At 47.7% G+C, this 13261-nt stretch overlaps 8 non-coding genes and 1 pseudogene across 8 annotated transcripts; all 9 read right to left on the bottom strand.

The window, feature by feature from the left end:
* On the bottom strand, positions 1-144 carry LOC142704531 (U2 spliceosomal RNA; annotated as a pseudogene; the record flags this gene model as incomplete).
* Positions 145-1428: 1284 nt separating this feature from the next.
* Positions 1429-1619, bottom strand: LOC142704530 (U2 spliceosomal RNA). Its single transcript, XR_012867973.1, has one exon. It is a non-coding gene; the product is annotated as a U2 spliceosomal RNA (small nuclear RNA).
* Positions 1620-2899: 1280 nt separating this feature from the next.
* LOC142704529 (U2 spliceosomal RNA) lies at positions 2900-3090 on the bottom strand. The gene has a single exon (XR_012867972.1). It is a non-coding gene; the product is annotated as a U2 spliceosomal RNA (small nuclear RNA).
* A 1288-nt stretch (positions 3091-4378) lies between these two features.
* On the bottom strand, positions 4379-4569 carry LOC142704519 (U2 spliceosomal RNA). Its single transcript, XR_012867963.1, has one exon. It is a non-coding gene; the product is annotated as a U2 spliceosomal RNA (small nuclear RNA).
* A 1296-nt stretch (positions 4570-5865) lies between these two features.
* LOC142704518 (U2 spliceosomal RNA) lies at positions 5866-6056 on the bottom strand. Its single transcript, XR_012867962.1, has one exon. It is a non-coding gene; the product is annotated as a U2 spliceosomal RNA (small nuclear RNA).
* Positions 6057-7352: 1296 nt separating this feature from the next.
* On the bottom strand, positions 7353-7543 carry LOC142704517 (U2 spliceosomal RNA). The gene has a single exon (XR_012867961.1). It is a non-coding gene; the product is annotated as a U2 spliceosomal RNA (small nuclear RNA).
* A 1280-nt stretch (positions 7544-8823) lies between these two features.
* On the bottom strand, positions 8824-9014 carry LOC142704515 (U2 spliceosomal RNA). Its single transcript, XR_012867959.1, has one exon. It is a non-coding gene; the product is annotated as a U2 spliceosomal RNA (small nuclear RNA).
* Positions 9015-10318: 1304 nt separating this feature from the next.
* On the bottom strand, positions 10319-10509 carry LOC142704514 (U2 spliceosomal RNA). Its single transcript, XR_012867958.1, has one exon. It is a non-coding gene; the product is annotated as a U2 spliceosomal RNA (small nuclear RNA).
* Positions 10510-11793: 1284 nt separating this feature from the next.
* Positions 11794-11984, bottom strand: LOC142704513 (U2 spliceosomal RNA). The gene has a single exon (XR_012867957.1). It is a non-coding gene; the product is annotated as a U2 spliceosomal RNA (small nuclear RNA).
* Between the last annotated feature and the right edge of the window lie 1277 nt (positions 11985-13261).

Raw genomic sequence — 13261 nt, 5'->3', positions numbered from 1 at the left:
GGAGTGGACAGAGCAAGCTCTATTTCCATCTCCCTGTTCTAAAAATCCATTTAATATATGGTCCCCAGATAGGGGACGTATCAGATATTAAACTGATAAGAACAGATACTACACTTGATCTTAGCCAAAAGGCCGAGAAGCGATAACCCGAACGGGCCGCGCGTTGCCCGAGCCTGCCCGATACTGCTGTTCAGCCCTTGCAGCGATTCAGCCTACTTCTAGGCAATTCCATGGGGCCCTGCAGGCTCACACACTCACAGCTACACGGGAGGTGAATAAAGGCCGGAGAGGAAGCCAGACAGGATTTGCTTCTTTTGCTTGCACCACAATGCAGTGCTGAAAGAGGAGGAATCTACATAAAAACGCCTTCCTGGCAACGCCCAAATGCCCTGCTGCCATGCAGATAAACACTGGCAGCGGCAGCAAGTGCATGCCCACAGCCACCCCTTGTTCCTTCACACCTTGTATCAGCTGTAATCCAGTCCAGTCCAGTGCTGCCTGCTGAGCAGCACTGACCAACACTGCCTGGGCCCAGGCTTTTATCTCTGAGGCCCCATTATGATGTCAGAAAGCTGGCTCTGGAATCCTGAGGGCTCCACTATGACACGTGCAAAGTTCCGTCTGAACTTTATATAAGACGGTGAGGCTCAGTCAGTCACTCAGTGTTGCCTGAGAGGGCAACACTGCAACAGCCGGCCGCCAGGCTGTCTTTTTTTTGCACAGCTAGTTGCCTCCAGGAGGCCACAAGAGGGAGACAAGGGACTGCAAAATGGAAAATAGGCATCCACCAACTTTACAGACAACTTCTCCTTGCTCCTACAACCTCCAGCCTTGCACAGTTTGTTATTCTTCTAGGTAACATAGTAACAAATCCAAATTGCTGCTCTCTTTGTAGGCAAGCAAGGCTTTGTTGCAACTGCAATTCTTACTTCTTCTTGAAATGTAGGGACGACAGTACATTCCATCACATCCATCTAGTGTACACAGGTAGGTCCATTGTGGCGGGCAGGCGAGCGGGCGGGCTGCTTTATTGGCTGTTTGCTGTTCCCCTACTCCACTCCACTATTTGACTGTTGTGCTGCATCAATCAATCAATCAATCAATCAATCAATCAATCAATCAATCAATCAGTGGCTGGCTCAGGTGCAGCTCTTTAACTTACCTAAAAGGGAGGGCGGAGAGAAGACAAGGAAGGTGAATGAGGTGTTCCAATGTGAAATGCCGGAAACACAGAAACACAGACGACACACAACAAGAGGTGGCAATCTATTCATTAATTGCATTTAATCAATGAGCTCATTATCACTCATGCATTGTCCAACAGGTGTTGAAATAATGGGATTAAAAGGGGAGATCCCTTCAGAAAGACAGAAACAATAGCAAAGACAAAAAACACTTTTGGAATCTGCTTTTAGTCAACACATAAGGAAAGGGTGCACCGGTCCTGGAAATACTGCAATACCAGGTCAATGCGTGGAGTGGACAGAGCAAGCTCTATTTCCATCTCCCTGTTCTAAAAATCCATTTAATATATGGTCCCCAGATAGGGGACGTATCATATATTAAACTGATAAGAACAGATACTACACTTGATCTTAGCCAAAAGGCCGAGAAGCGATAACCCGAACGGGCCGCGCGTTGCCCGAGCCTGCCCGATACTGCTGTTCAGCCCTTGCAGCGATTCAGCCTACTTCTAGGCAATTCCATGGGGCCCTGCAGGCTCACACACTCACAGCTACACGGGAGGTGAATAAAGGCTGGAGAGGAAGCCAGACAGGATTTGCTTCTTTTGCTTGCACCACAATGCAGTGCTGAAAGAGGAGGAATCTACATAAAAACGCCTTCCTGGCAACGCCCAAATGCCCTGCTGCCATGCAGATAAACACTGGCAGCGGCAGCAAGCGCATGCCCACAGCCACCCCTTGTTCCTTCACACCTTGTATCAGCTGTAATCCAGTCCAGTCCAGTGCTGCCTGCTGAGCAGCACTGACCAACACTGCCTGGGCCCAGGCTTTTATCTCTGAGGCCCCATTATGATGTCAGAAAGCTGGCTCTGGAATCCTGAGGGCTCCACTATGACACGTGCAAAGTTCCGTCTGAACTTTATATAAGACGGTGAGGCTCAGTCAGTCACTCAGTGTTGCCTGAGAGGGCAACACTGCAACAGCCGGCCGCCAGGCTGTCTTTTTTTTGCACAGCTAGTTGCCTCCAGGAGGCCACAAGAGGGAGACAAGGGACTGCAAAATGGAAAATAGGCATCCACCAACTTTACAGACAACTTCTCCTTGCTCCTACAACCTCCATCCTTGCACAGTTTGTTATTCTTCTATGTAACATAGTAACAAATCCAAATTGCTGCTCTCTTTGTAGGCAAGCAAGGCTTTGTTGCAACTGCAATTCTTACTTCTTCTTGAAATGTAGGGACGACAGTACATTCCATCACATCCATCTAGTGTACACAGGTAGGTCCATTGTGGCGGGCAGGCGAGCGGGCGGGCTGCTTTATTGGCTGTTTGCTGTTCCCCTACTCCACTCCACTATTTGACTGTTGTGCTGCATCAATCAATCAATCAATCAATCAATCAATCAATCAATCAATCAGTGGCTGGCTCAGGTGCAGCTCTTTAACTTACCTAAAAGGGAGGGCGGAGAGAAGACAAGGAAGGTGAATGAGGTGTTCCAATGTGAAATGCCGGAAACACAGAAACACAGACGACACACAACAAGAGGTGGCAATCTATTCATTAATTGCATTTAATCAATGAGCTCATTATCACTCATGCATTGTCCAACAGGTGTTGAAATAATGGGATTAAAAGGGGAGATCCCTTCAGAAAGACAGAAACAATAGCAAAGACAAAAAACACTTTTGGAATCTGCTTTTAGTCAACACATAAGGAAAGGGTGCACCGGTCCTGGAAATACTGCAATACCAGGTCAATGCGTGGAGTGGACAGATCAAGCTCTATTTCCATCTCCCTGTTCTAAAAATCCATTTAATATATGGTCCCCAGATAGGGGACGTATCAGATATTAAACTGATAAGAACAGATACTACACTTGATCTTAGCCAAAAGGCCGAGAAGCGATAACCCGAACGGGCCGCGCGTTGCCCGAGCCTGCCCGATACTGCTGTTCAGCCCTTGCAGCGATTCAGCCTACTTCTAGGCAATTCCATGGGGCCCTGCAGGCTCACACACTCACAGCTACACGGGAGGTGAATAAAGGCCGGAGAGGAAGCCAGACAGGATTTGCTTCTTTTGCTTGCACCACAATGCAGTGCTGAAAGAGGAGGAATCTACATAAAAACGCCTTCCTGGCAACGCCCAAATGCCCTGCTGCCATGCAGATAAACACTGGCAGCGGCAGCAAGTGCATGCCCACAGCCACCCCTTGTTCCTTCACACCTTGTATCAGCTGTAATCCAGTCCAGTCCAGTGCTGCCTGCTGAGCAGCACTGACCAACACTGCCTGGGCCCAGGCTTTTATCTCTGAGGCCCCATTATGATGTCAGAAAGCTGGCTCTGGAATCCTGAGGGCTCCACTATGACACGTGCAAAGTTCCGTCTGAACTTTATATAAGACGGTGAGGCTCAGTCAGTCACTCAGTGTTGCCTGAGAGGGCAACACTGCAACAGCCGGCCGCCAGGCTGTCTTTTTTTTGCACAGCTAGTTGCCTCCAGGAGGCCACAAGAGGGAGACAAGGGACTAAAAAATGGAAAATAGGCATCCACCAACTTTACAGACAACTTCTCCTTGCTCCTACAACCTCCATCCTTGCACAGTTTGTTATTCTTCTAGGTAACATAGTAACAAATCCAAATTGCTGCTCTCTTTGTAGGCAAGCAAGGCTTTGTTGCAACTGCAATTCTTACTTCTTCTTGAAATGTAGGGACGACAGTACATTCCATCACATCCATCTAGTGTACACAGGTAGGTCCATTGTGGCGGGCAGGCGAGCGGGCGGGCTGCTTTATTGGCTGTTTGCTGTTCCCCTACTCCACTCCACTATTTGACTGTTGTGCTGCATCAATCAATCAATCAATCAATCAATCAATCAATCAATCAATCAATCAATCAGTGGCTGGCTCAGGTGCAGCTCTTTAACTTACCTAAAAGGGAGGGCGGAGAGAAGACAAGGAAGGTGAATGAGGTGTTCCAATGTGAAATGCCGGAAACACAGAAACACAGACGACACACAACAAGAGGTGGCAATCTATTCATTAATTGCATTTAATCAATGAGCTCATTATCACTCATGCATTGTCCAACAGGTGTTGAAATAATGGGATTAAAAGGGGAGATCCCTTCAGAAAGACAGAAACAATAGCAAAGACAAAAAACACTTTTGGAATCTGCTTTTAGTCAACACATAAGGAAAGGGTGCACCGGTCCTGGAAATACTGCAATACCAGGTCAATGCGTGGAGTGGACAGAGCAAGCTCTATTTCCATCTCCCTGTTCTAAAAATCCATTTAATATATGGTCCCCAGATAGGGGACGTATCAGATATTAAACTGATAAGAACAGATACTACACTTGATCTTAGCCAAAAGGCCGAGAAGCGATAACCCGAACGGGCCGCGCGTTGCCCGAGCCTGCCCGATACTGCTGTTCAGCCCTTGCAGCGATTCAGCCTACTTCTAGGCAATTCCATGGGGCCCTGCAGGCTCACACACTCACAGCTACACGGGAGGTGAATAAAGGCCGGAGAGGAAGCCAGACAGGATTTGCTTCTTTTGCTTGCACCACAATGCAGTGCTGAAAGAGGAGGAATCTACATAAAAACGCCTTCCTGGCAACGCCCAAATGCCCTGCTGCCATGCAGATAAACACTGGCAGCGGCAGCAAGTGCATGCCCACAGCCACCCCTTGTTCCTTCACACCTTGTATCAGCTGTAATCCAGTCCAGTCCAGTGCTGCCTGCTGAGCAGCACTGACCAACACTGCCTGGGCCCAGGCTTTTATCTCTGAGGCCCCATTATGATGTCAGAAAGCTGGCTCTGGAATCCTGAGGGCTCCACTATGACACGTGCAAAGTTCCGTCTGAACTTTATATAAGACGGTGAGGCTCAGTCAGTCACTCAGTGTTGCCTGAGAGGGCAACACTGCAACAGCCGGCCGCCAGGCTGTCTTTTTTTTGCACAGCTAGTTGCCTCCAGGAGGCCACAAGAGGGAGACAAGGGACTGCAAAATGGAAAATAGGCATCCACCAACTTTACAGACAACTTCTCCTTGCTCCTACAACCTCCATCCTTGCACAGTTTGTTATTCTTCTAGGTAACATAGTAACAAATCCAAATTGCTGCTCTCTTTGTAGGCAATCAAGGCTTTGTTGCAACTGCAATTCTTACTTCTTCTTGAAATGTAGGGACGACAGTACATTCCATCACATCCATCTAGTGTACACAGGTAGGTCCATTGTGGCGGGCAGGCGAGCGGGCGGGCTGCTTTATTGGCTGTTTGCTGTTCCCCTACTCCACTCCACTATTTGACTGTTGTGCTGCATCAATCAATCAATCAATCAATCAATCAATCAATCAATCAATCAATCAATCAATCAATCAGTGGCTGGCTCAGGTGCAGCTCTTTAACTTACCTAAAAGGGAGGGCGGAGAGAAGACAAGGAAGGTGAATGAGGTGTTCCAATGTGAAATGCCGGAAACACAGAAACACAGACGACACACAACAAGAGGTGGCAATCTATTCATTAATTGCATTTAACCAATGAGCTCATTATCACTCATGCATTGTCCAACAGGTGTTGAAATAATGGGATTAAAAGGGGAGATCCCTTCAGAAAGACAGAAACAATAGCAAAGACAAAAAACACTTTTGGAATCTGCTTTTAGTCAACACATAAGGAAAGGGTGCACCGGTCCTGGAAATACTGCAATACCAGGTCAATGCGTGGAGTGGACAGAGCAAGCTCTATTTCCATCTCCCTGTTCTAAAAATCCATTTAATATATGGTCCCCAGATAGGGGACGTATCAGATATTAAACTGATAAGAACAGATACTACACTTGATCTTAGCCAAAAGGCCGAGAAGCGATAACCCGAACGGGCCGCGCGTTGCCCGAGCCTGCCCGATACTGCTGTTCAGCCCTTGCAGCGATTCAGCCTACTTCTAGGCAATTCCATGGGGCCCTGCAGGCTCACACACTCACAGCTACACGGGAGGTGAATAAAGGCCGGAGAGGAAGCCAGACAGGATTTGCTTCTTTTGCTTGCACCACAATGCAGTGCTGAAAGAGGAGGAATCTACATAAAAACGCCTTCCTGGCAACGCCCAAATGCCCTGCTGCCATGCAGATAAACACTGGCAGCGGCAGCAAGTGCATGCCCACAGCCACCCCTTGTTCCTTCACACCTTGTATCAGCTGTAATCCAGTCCAGTCCAGTGCTGCCTGCTGAGCAGCACTGACCAACACTGCCTGGGCCCAGGCTTTTATCTCTGAGGCCCCATTATGATGTCAGAAAGCTGGCTCTGGAATCCTGAGGGCTCCACTATGACACGTGCAAAGTTCCGTCTGAACTTTATATAAGACGGTGAGGCTCAGTCAGTCACTCAGTGTTGCCTGAGAGGGCAACACTGCAACAGCCGGCCGCCAGGCTGTCTTTTTTTTGCACAGCTAGTTGCCTCCAGGAGGCCGCAAGAGGGAGACAAGGGACTGCAAAATGGAAAATAGGCATCCACCAACTTTACAGACAACTTCTCCTTGCTCCTACAACCTCCATCCTTGCACAGTTTGTTATTCTTCTAGGTAACATAGTAACAAATCCAAATTGCTGCTCTCTTTGTAGGCAAGCAAGGCTTTGTTGCAACTGCAATTCTTACTTCTTCTTGAAATGTAGGGACGACAGTACATTCCATCACATCCATCTAGTGTACACAGGTAGGTCCATTGTGGCGGGCAGGCGAGCGGGCGGGCTGCTTTATTGGCTGTTTGCTGTTCCCCTACTCCACTCCACTATTTGACTGTTGTGCTGCATCAATCAATCAATCAATCAATCAATCAATCAATCAATCAATCAATCAATCAATCAATCAGTGGCTGGCTCAGGTGCAGCTCTTTAACTTACCTAAAAGGGAGGGCGGAGAGAAGACAAGGAAGGTGAATGAGGTGTTCCAATGTGAAATGCCGGAAACACAGAAACACAGACGACACACAACAAGAGGTGGCAATCTATTCATTAATTGCATTTAATCAATGAGCTCATTATCACTCATGCATTGTCCAACAGGTGTTGAAATAATGGGATTAAAAGGGGAGATCCCTTCAGAAAGACAGAAACAATAGCAAAGACAAAAAACACTTTTGGAATCTGCTTTTAGTCAACACATAAGGAAAGGGTGCACCGGTCCTGGAAATACTGCAATACCAGGTCAATGCGTGGAGTGGACAGAGCAAGCTCTATTTCCATCTCCCTGTTCTAAAAATCCATTTAATATATGGTCCCCAGATAGGGGACGTATCAGATATTAAACTGATAAGAACAGATACTACACTTGATCTTAGCCAAAAGGCCGAGAAGCGATAACCCGAACGGGCCGCGCGTTGCCCGAGCCTGCCCGATACTGCTGTTCAGCCCTTGCAGCGATTCAGCCTACTTCTAGGCAATTCCATGGGGCCCTGCAGGCTCACACACTCACAGCTACACGGGAGGTGAATAAAGGCCGGAGAGGAAGCCAGACAGGATTTGCTTCTTTTGCTTGCACCACAATGCAGTGCTGAAAGAGGAGGAATCTACATAAAAACGCCTTCCTGGCAACGCCCAAATGCCCTGCTGCCATGCAGATAAACACTGGCAGCGGCAGCAAGTGCATGCCCACAGCCACCCCTTGTTCCTTCACACCTTGTATCAGCTGTAATCCAGTCCAGTCCAGTGCTGCCTGCTGAGCAGCACTGACCAACACTGCCTGGGCCCAGGCTTTTATCTCTGAGGCCCCATTATGATGTCAGAAAGCTGGCTCTGGAATCCTGAGGGCTCCACTATGACACGTGCAAAGTTCCGTCTGAACTTTATATAAGACGGTGAGGCTCAGTCAGTCACTCAGTGTTGCCTGAGAGGGCAACACTGCAACAGCCGGCCGCCAGGCTTTCTTTTTTTTGCACAGCTAGTTGCCTCCAGGAGGCCACAAGAGGGAGACAAGGGACTGCAAAATGGAAAATAGGCATCCACCAACTTTACAGACAACTTCTCCTTGCTCCTACAACCTCCATCCTTGCACAGTTTGTTATTCTTCTAGGTAACATAGTAACAAATCCAAATTGCTGCTCTCTTTGTAGGCAAGCAAGGCTTTGTTGCAACTGCAATTCTTACTTCTTCTTGAAATGTAGGGACGACAGTACATTCCATCACATCCATCTAGTGTACACAGGTAGGTCCATTGTGGCGGGCAGGCGAGCGGGCGGGCTGCTTTATTGGCTGTTTGCTGTTCCCCTACTCCACTCCACTATTTGACTGTTGTGCTGCATCAATCAATCAATCAATCAATCAATCAATCAATCAATCAATCAGTGGCTGGCTCAGGTGCAGCTCTTTAACTTACCTAAAAGGGAGGGCGGAGAGAAGACAAGGAAGGTGAATGAGGTGTTCCAATGTGAAATGCCGGAAACACAGAAACACAGACGACACACAACAAGAGGTGGCAATCTATTCATTAATTGCATTTAATCAATGAGCTCATTATCACTCATGCATTGTCCAACAGGTGTTGAAATAATGGGATTAAAAGGGGAGATCCCTTCAGAAAGACAGAAACAATAGCAAAGACAAAAAACACTTTTGGAATCTGCTTTTAGTCAACACATAAGGAAAGGGTGCACCGGTCCTGGAAATACTGCAATACCAGGTCAATGCGTGGAGTGGACAGAGCAAGCTCTATTTCCATCTCCCTGTTCTAAAAATCCATTTAATATATGGTCCCCAGATAGGGGACGTATCAGATATTAAACTGATAAGAACAGATACTACACTTGATCTTAGCCAAAAGGCCGAGAAGCGATAACCCGAACGGGCCGCGCGTTGCCCGAGCCTGCCCGATACTGCTGTTCAGCCCTTGCAGCGATTCAGCCTACTTCTAGGCAATTCCATGGGGCCCTGCAGGCTCACACACTCACAGCTACACGGGAGGTGAATAAAGGCCGGAGAGGAAGCCAGACAGGATTTGCTTCTTTTGCTTGCACCACAATGCAGTGCTGAAAGAGGAGGAATCTACATAAAAACGCCTTCCTGGCAACGCCCAAATGCCCTGCTGCCATGCAGATAAACACTGGCAGCGGCAGCAAGTGCATGCCCACAGCCACCCCTTGTTCCTTCACACCTTGTATCAGCTGTAATCCAGTCCAGTCCAGTGCTGCCTGCTGAGCAGCACTGACCAACACTGCCTGGGCCCAGGCTTTTATCTCTGAGGCCCCATTATGATGTCAGAAAGCTGGCTCTGGAATCCTGAGGGCTCCACTATGACACGTGCAAAGTTCCGTCTGAACTTTATATAAGACGGTGAGGCTCAGTCAGTCACTCAGTGTTGCCTGAGAGGGCAACACTGCAACAGCCGGCCGCCAGGCTGTCTTTTTTTTGCACAGCTAGTTGCCTCCAGGAGGCCACAAGAGGGAGACAAGGGACTGCAAAATGGAAAATAGGCATCCACCAACTTTACAGACAACTTCTCCTTGCTCCTACAACCTCCATCCTTGCACAGTTTGTTATTCTTCTAGGTAACATAGTAACAAATCCAAATTGCTGCTCTCTTTGTAGGCAAGCAAGGCTTTGTTGCAACTGCAATTCTTACTTCTTCTTGAAATGTAGGGACGACAGTACATTCCATCACATCCATCTAGTGTACACAGGTAGGTCCATTGTGGCGGGCAGGCGAGCGGGCGGGCTGCTTTATTGGCTGTTTGCTGTTCCCCTACTCCACTCCACTATTTGACTGTTGTGCTGCATCAATCAATCAATCAATCAATCAATCAATCAATCAATCAATCAATCAATCAATCAATCAATCAATCAGTGGCTGGCTCAGGTGCAGCTCTTTAACTTACCTAAAAGGGAGGGCGGAGAGAAGACAAGGAAGGTGAATGAGGTGTTCCAATGTGAAATGCCGGAAACACAGAAACACAGACGACACACAACAAGAGGTGGCAATCTATTCATTAATTGCATTTAATCAATGAGCTCATTATCACTCATGCATTGTCCAACAGGTGTTGAAATAATGGGATTAAAAGGGGAGATCCCTTCAGAAAGACAGAAACAATAGCAAAGACAAAAAACACTTTTGGAATCTGCTTTTAGTCAACACATAAGGAAAGGGTGCACCGGTCCTGGAAATACTGCAATACCAGGTCAATGCGTGGAGTGGACAGAGCAAGCTCTATTTCCATCTCCCTGTTCTAAAAATCCATTTAATATATGGTCCCCAGATAGGGGACGTATCAGATATTAAACTGATAAGAACAGATACTACACTTGATCTTAGCCAAAAGGCCGAGAAGCGATAACCCGAACGGGCCGCGCGTTGCCCGAGCCTGCCCGATACTGCTGTTCAGCCCTTGCAGCGATTCAGCCTACTTCTAGGCAATTCCATGGGGCCCTGCAGGCTCACACACTCACAGCTACACGGGAGGTGAATAAAGGCCGGAGAGGAAGCCAGACAGGATTTGCTTCTTTTGCTTGCACCACAATGCAGTGCTGAAAGAGGAGGAATCTACATAAAAACGCCTTCCTGGCAACGCCCAAATGCCCTGCTGCCATGCAGATAAACACTGGCAGCGGCAGCAAGTGCATGCCCACAGCCACCCCTTGTTCCTTCACACCTTGTATCAGCTGTAATCCAGTCCAGTCCAGTGCTGCCTGCTGAGCAGCACTGACCAACACTGCCTGGGCCCAGGCTTTTATCTCTGAGGCCCCATTATGATGTCAGAAAGCTGGCTCTGGAATCCTGAGGGCTCCACTATGACACGTGCAAAGTTCCGTCTGAACTTTATATAAGATGGTGAGGCTCAGTCAGTCACTCAGTGTTGCCTGAGAGGGCAACACTGCAACAGCCGGCCGCCAGGCTGTCTTTTTTTTGCACAGCTAGTTGCCTCCAGGAGGCCACAAGAGGGAGACAAGGGACTGCAAAATGGAAAATAGGCATCCACCAACTTTACAGACAACTTCTCCTTGCTCCTACAACCTCCATCCTTGCACAGTTTGTTATTCTTCTAGGTAACATAGTAACAAATCCAAATTGCTGCTCTCTTTGTAGGCAAGCAAGGCTTTGTTGCAACTGCAATTCTTACTTCTTCTTGAAATGTAGGGACGACAGTACATTCCATCACATCCATCTAGTGTACACAGGTAGGTCCATTGTGGCGGGCAGGCGAGCGGGCGGGCTGCTTTATTGGCTGTTTGCTGTTCCCCTACTCCACTCCACTATTTGACTGTTGTGCTGCATCAATCAATCAATCAATCAATCAATCAATCAATCAATCAATCAATCAGTGGCTGGCTCAGGTGCAGCTCTTTAACTTACCTAAAAGGGAGGGCGGAGAGAAGACAAGGAAGGTGAATGAGGTGTTCCAATGTGAAATGCCGGAAACACAGAAACACAGACGACACACAACAAGAGGTGGCAATCTATTCATTAATTGCATTTAATCAATGAGCTCATTATCACTCATGCATTGTCCAACAGGTGTTGAAATAATGGGATTAAAAGGGGAGATCCCTTCAGAAAGACAGAAACAATAGCAAAGACAAAAAACACTTTTGGAATCTGCTTTTAGTCAACACATAAGGAAAGGGTGCACCGGTCCTGGAAATACTGCAATACCAGGTCAATGCGTGGAGTGGACAGAGCAAGCTCTATTTCCATCTCCCTGTTCTAAAAATCCATTTAATATATGGTCCCCAGATAGGGGACGTATCAGATATTAAACTGATAAGAACAGATACTACACTTGATCTTAGCCAAAAGGCCGAGAAGCGATAACCCGAACGGGCCCGAGCCGCCCGATACTGCTGTTCAGCCCTTGCAGCGATTCAGCCTACTTCTAGGCAATTCCATGGGGCCCTGCAGGCTCACACACTCACAGCTACACGGGAGGTGAATAAAGGCCGGAGAGGAAGCCAGACAGGATTTGCTTCTTTTGCTTGCACCACAATGCAGTGCTGAAAGAGGAGGAATCTACATAAAAACGCCTTCCTGGCAACGCCCAAATGCCCTGCTGCCATGCAGATAAACACTGGCAGCGGCAGCAAGTGCATGCCCACAGCCACCCCTTGTTCCTTCACACCTTGTATCAGCTGTAATCCAGTCCAGTCCAGTGCTGCCTGCTGAGCAGCACTGACCAACACTGCCTGGGCCCAGGCTTTTATCTCTGAGGCCCCATTATGATGTCAGAAAGCTGGCTCTGGAATCCTGAGGGCTCCACTATGACACGTGCAAAGTTCCGTCTGAACTTTATATAAGACGGTGAGGCTCAGTCAGTCACTCAGTGTTGCCTGAGAGGGCAACACTGCAACAGCCGGCCGCCAGGCTGTCTTTTTTTTGCACAGCTAGTTGCCTCCAGGAGGCCACAAGAGGGAGACAAGGGACTGCAAAATGGAAAATAGGCATCCACCAACTTTACAGACAACTTCTCCTTGCTCCTACAACCTCCATCCTTGCACAGTTTGTTATTCTTCTAGGTAACATAGTAACAAATCCAAATTGCTGCTCTCTTTGTAGGCAAGCAAGGCTTTGTTGCAACTGCAATTCTTACTTCTTCTTGAAATGTAGGGACGACAGTACATTCCATCACATCCATCTAGTGTACACAGGTAGGTCCATTGTGGCGGGCAGGCGAGCGGGCGGGCTGCTTTATTGGCTGTTTGCTGTTCCCCTACTCCACTCCACTATTTGACTGTTGTGCTGCATCAATCAATCAATCAATCAATCAATCAATCAATCAATCAATCAATCAATCAGTGGCTGGCTCAGGTGCAGCTCTTTAACTTACCTAAAAGGGAGGGCGGAGAGAAGACAAGGAAGGTGAATGAGGTGTTCCAATGTGAAATGCCGGAAACACAGAAACACAGACGACACACAACAAGAGGTGGCAATCTATTCATTAATTGCATTTAATCAATGAGCTCATTATCACTCATGCATTGTCCAACAGGTGTTGAAATAATGGGATTAAAAGGGGAGATCCCTTCAGAAAGACAGAAACAATAGCAAAGACAAAAAACACTTTTGGAATCTGCTTTTAGTCAACACATAAGG

This window comes from Rhinoderma darwinii, unplaced genomic scaffold (genome assembly GCF_050947455.1).
Source record: "Rhinoderma darwinii isolate aRhiDar2 unplaced genomic scaffold, aRhiDar2.hap1 Scaffold_3346, whole genome shotgun sequence".
Taxonomy (NCBI): Eukaryota; Metazoa; Chordata; class Amphibia; order Anura; family Rhinodermatidae; genus Rhinoderma; species Rhinoderma darwinii.
This window is presented reverse-complemented; position numbering and strand designations above follow the sequence as displayed.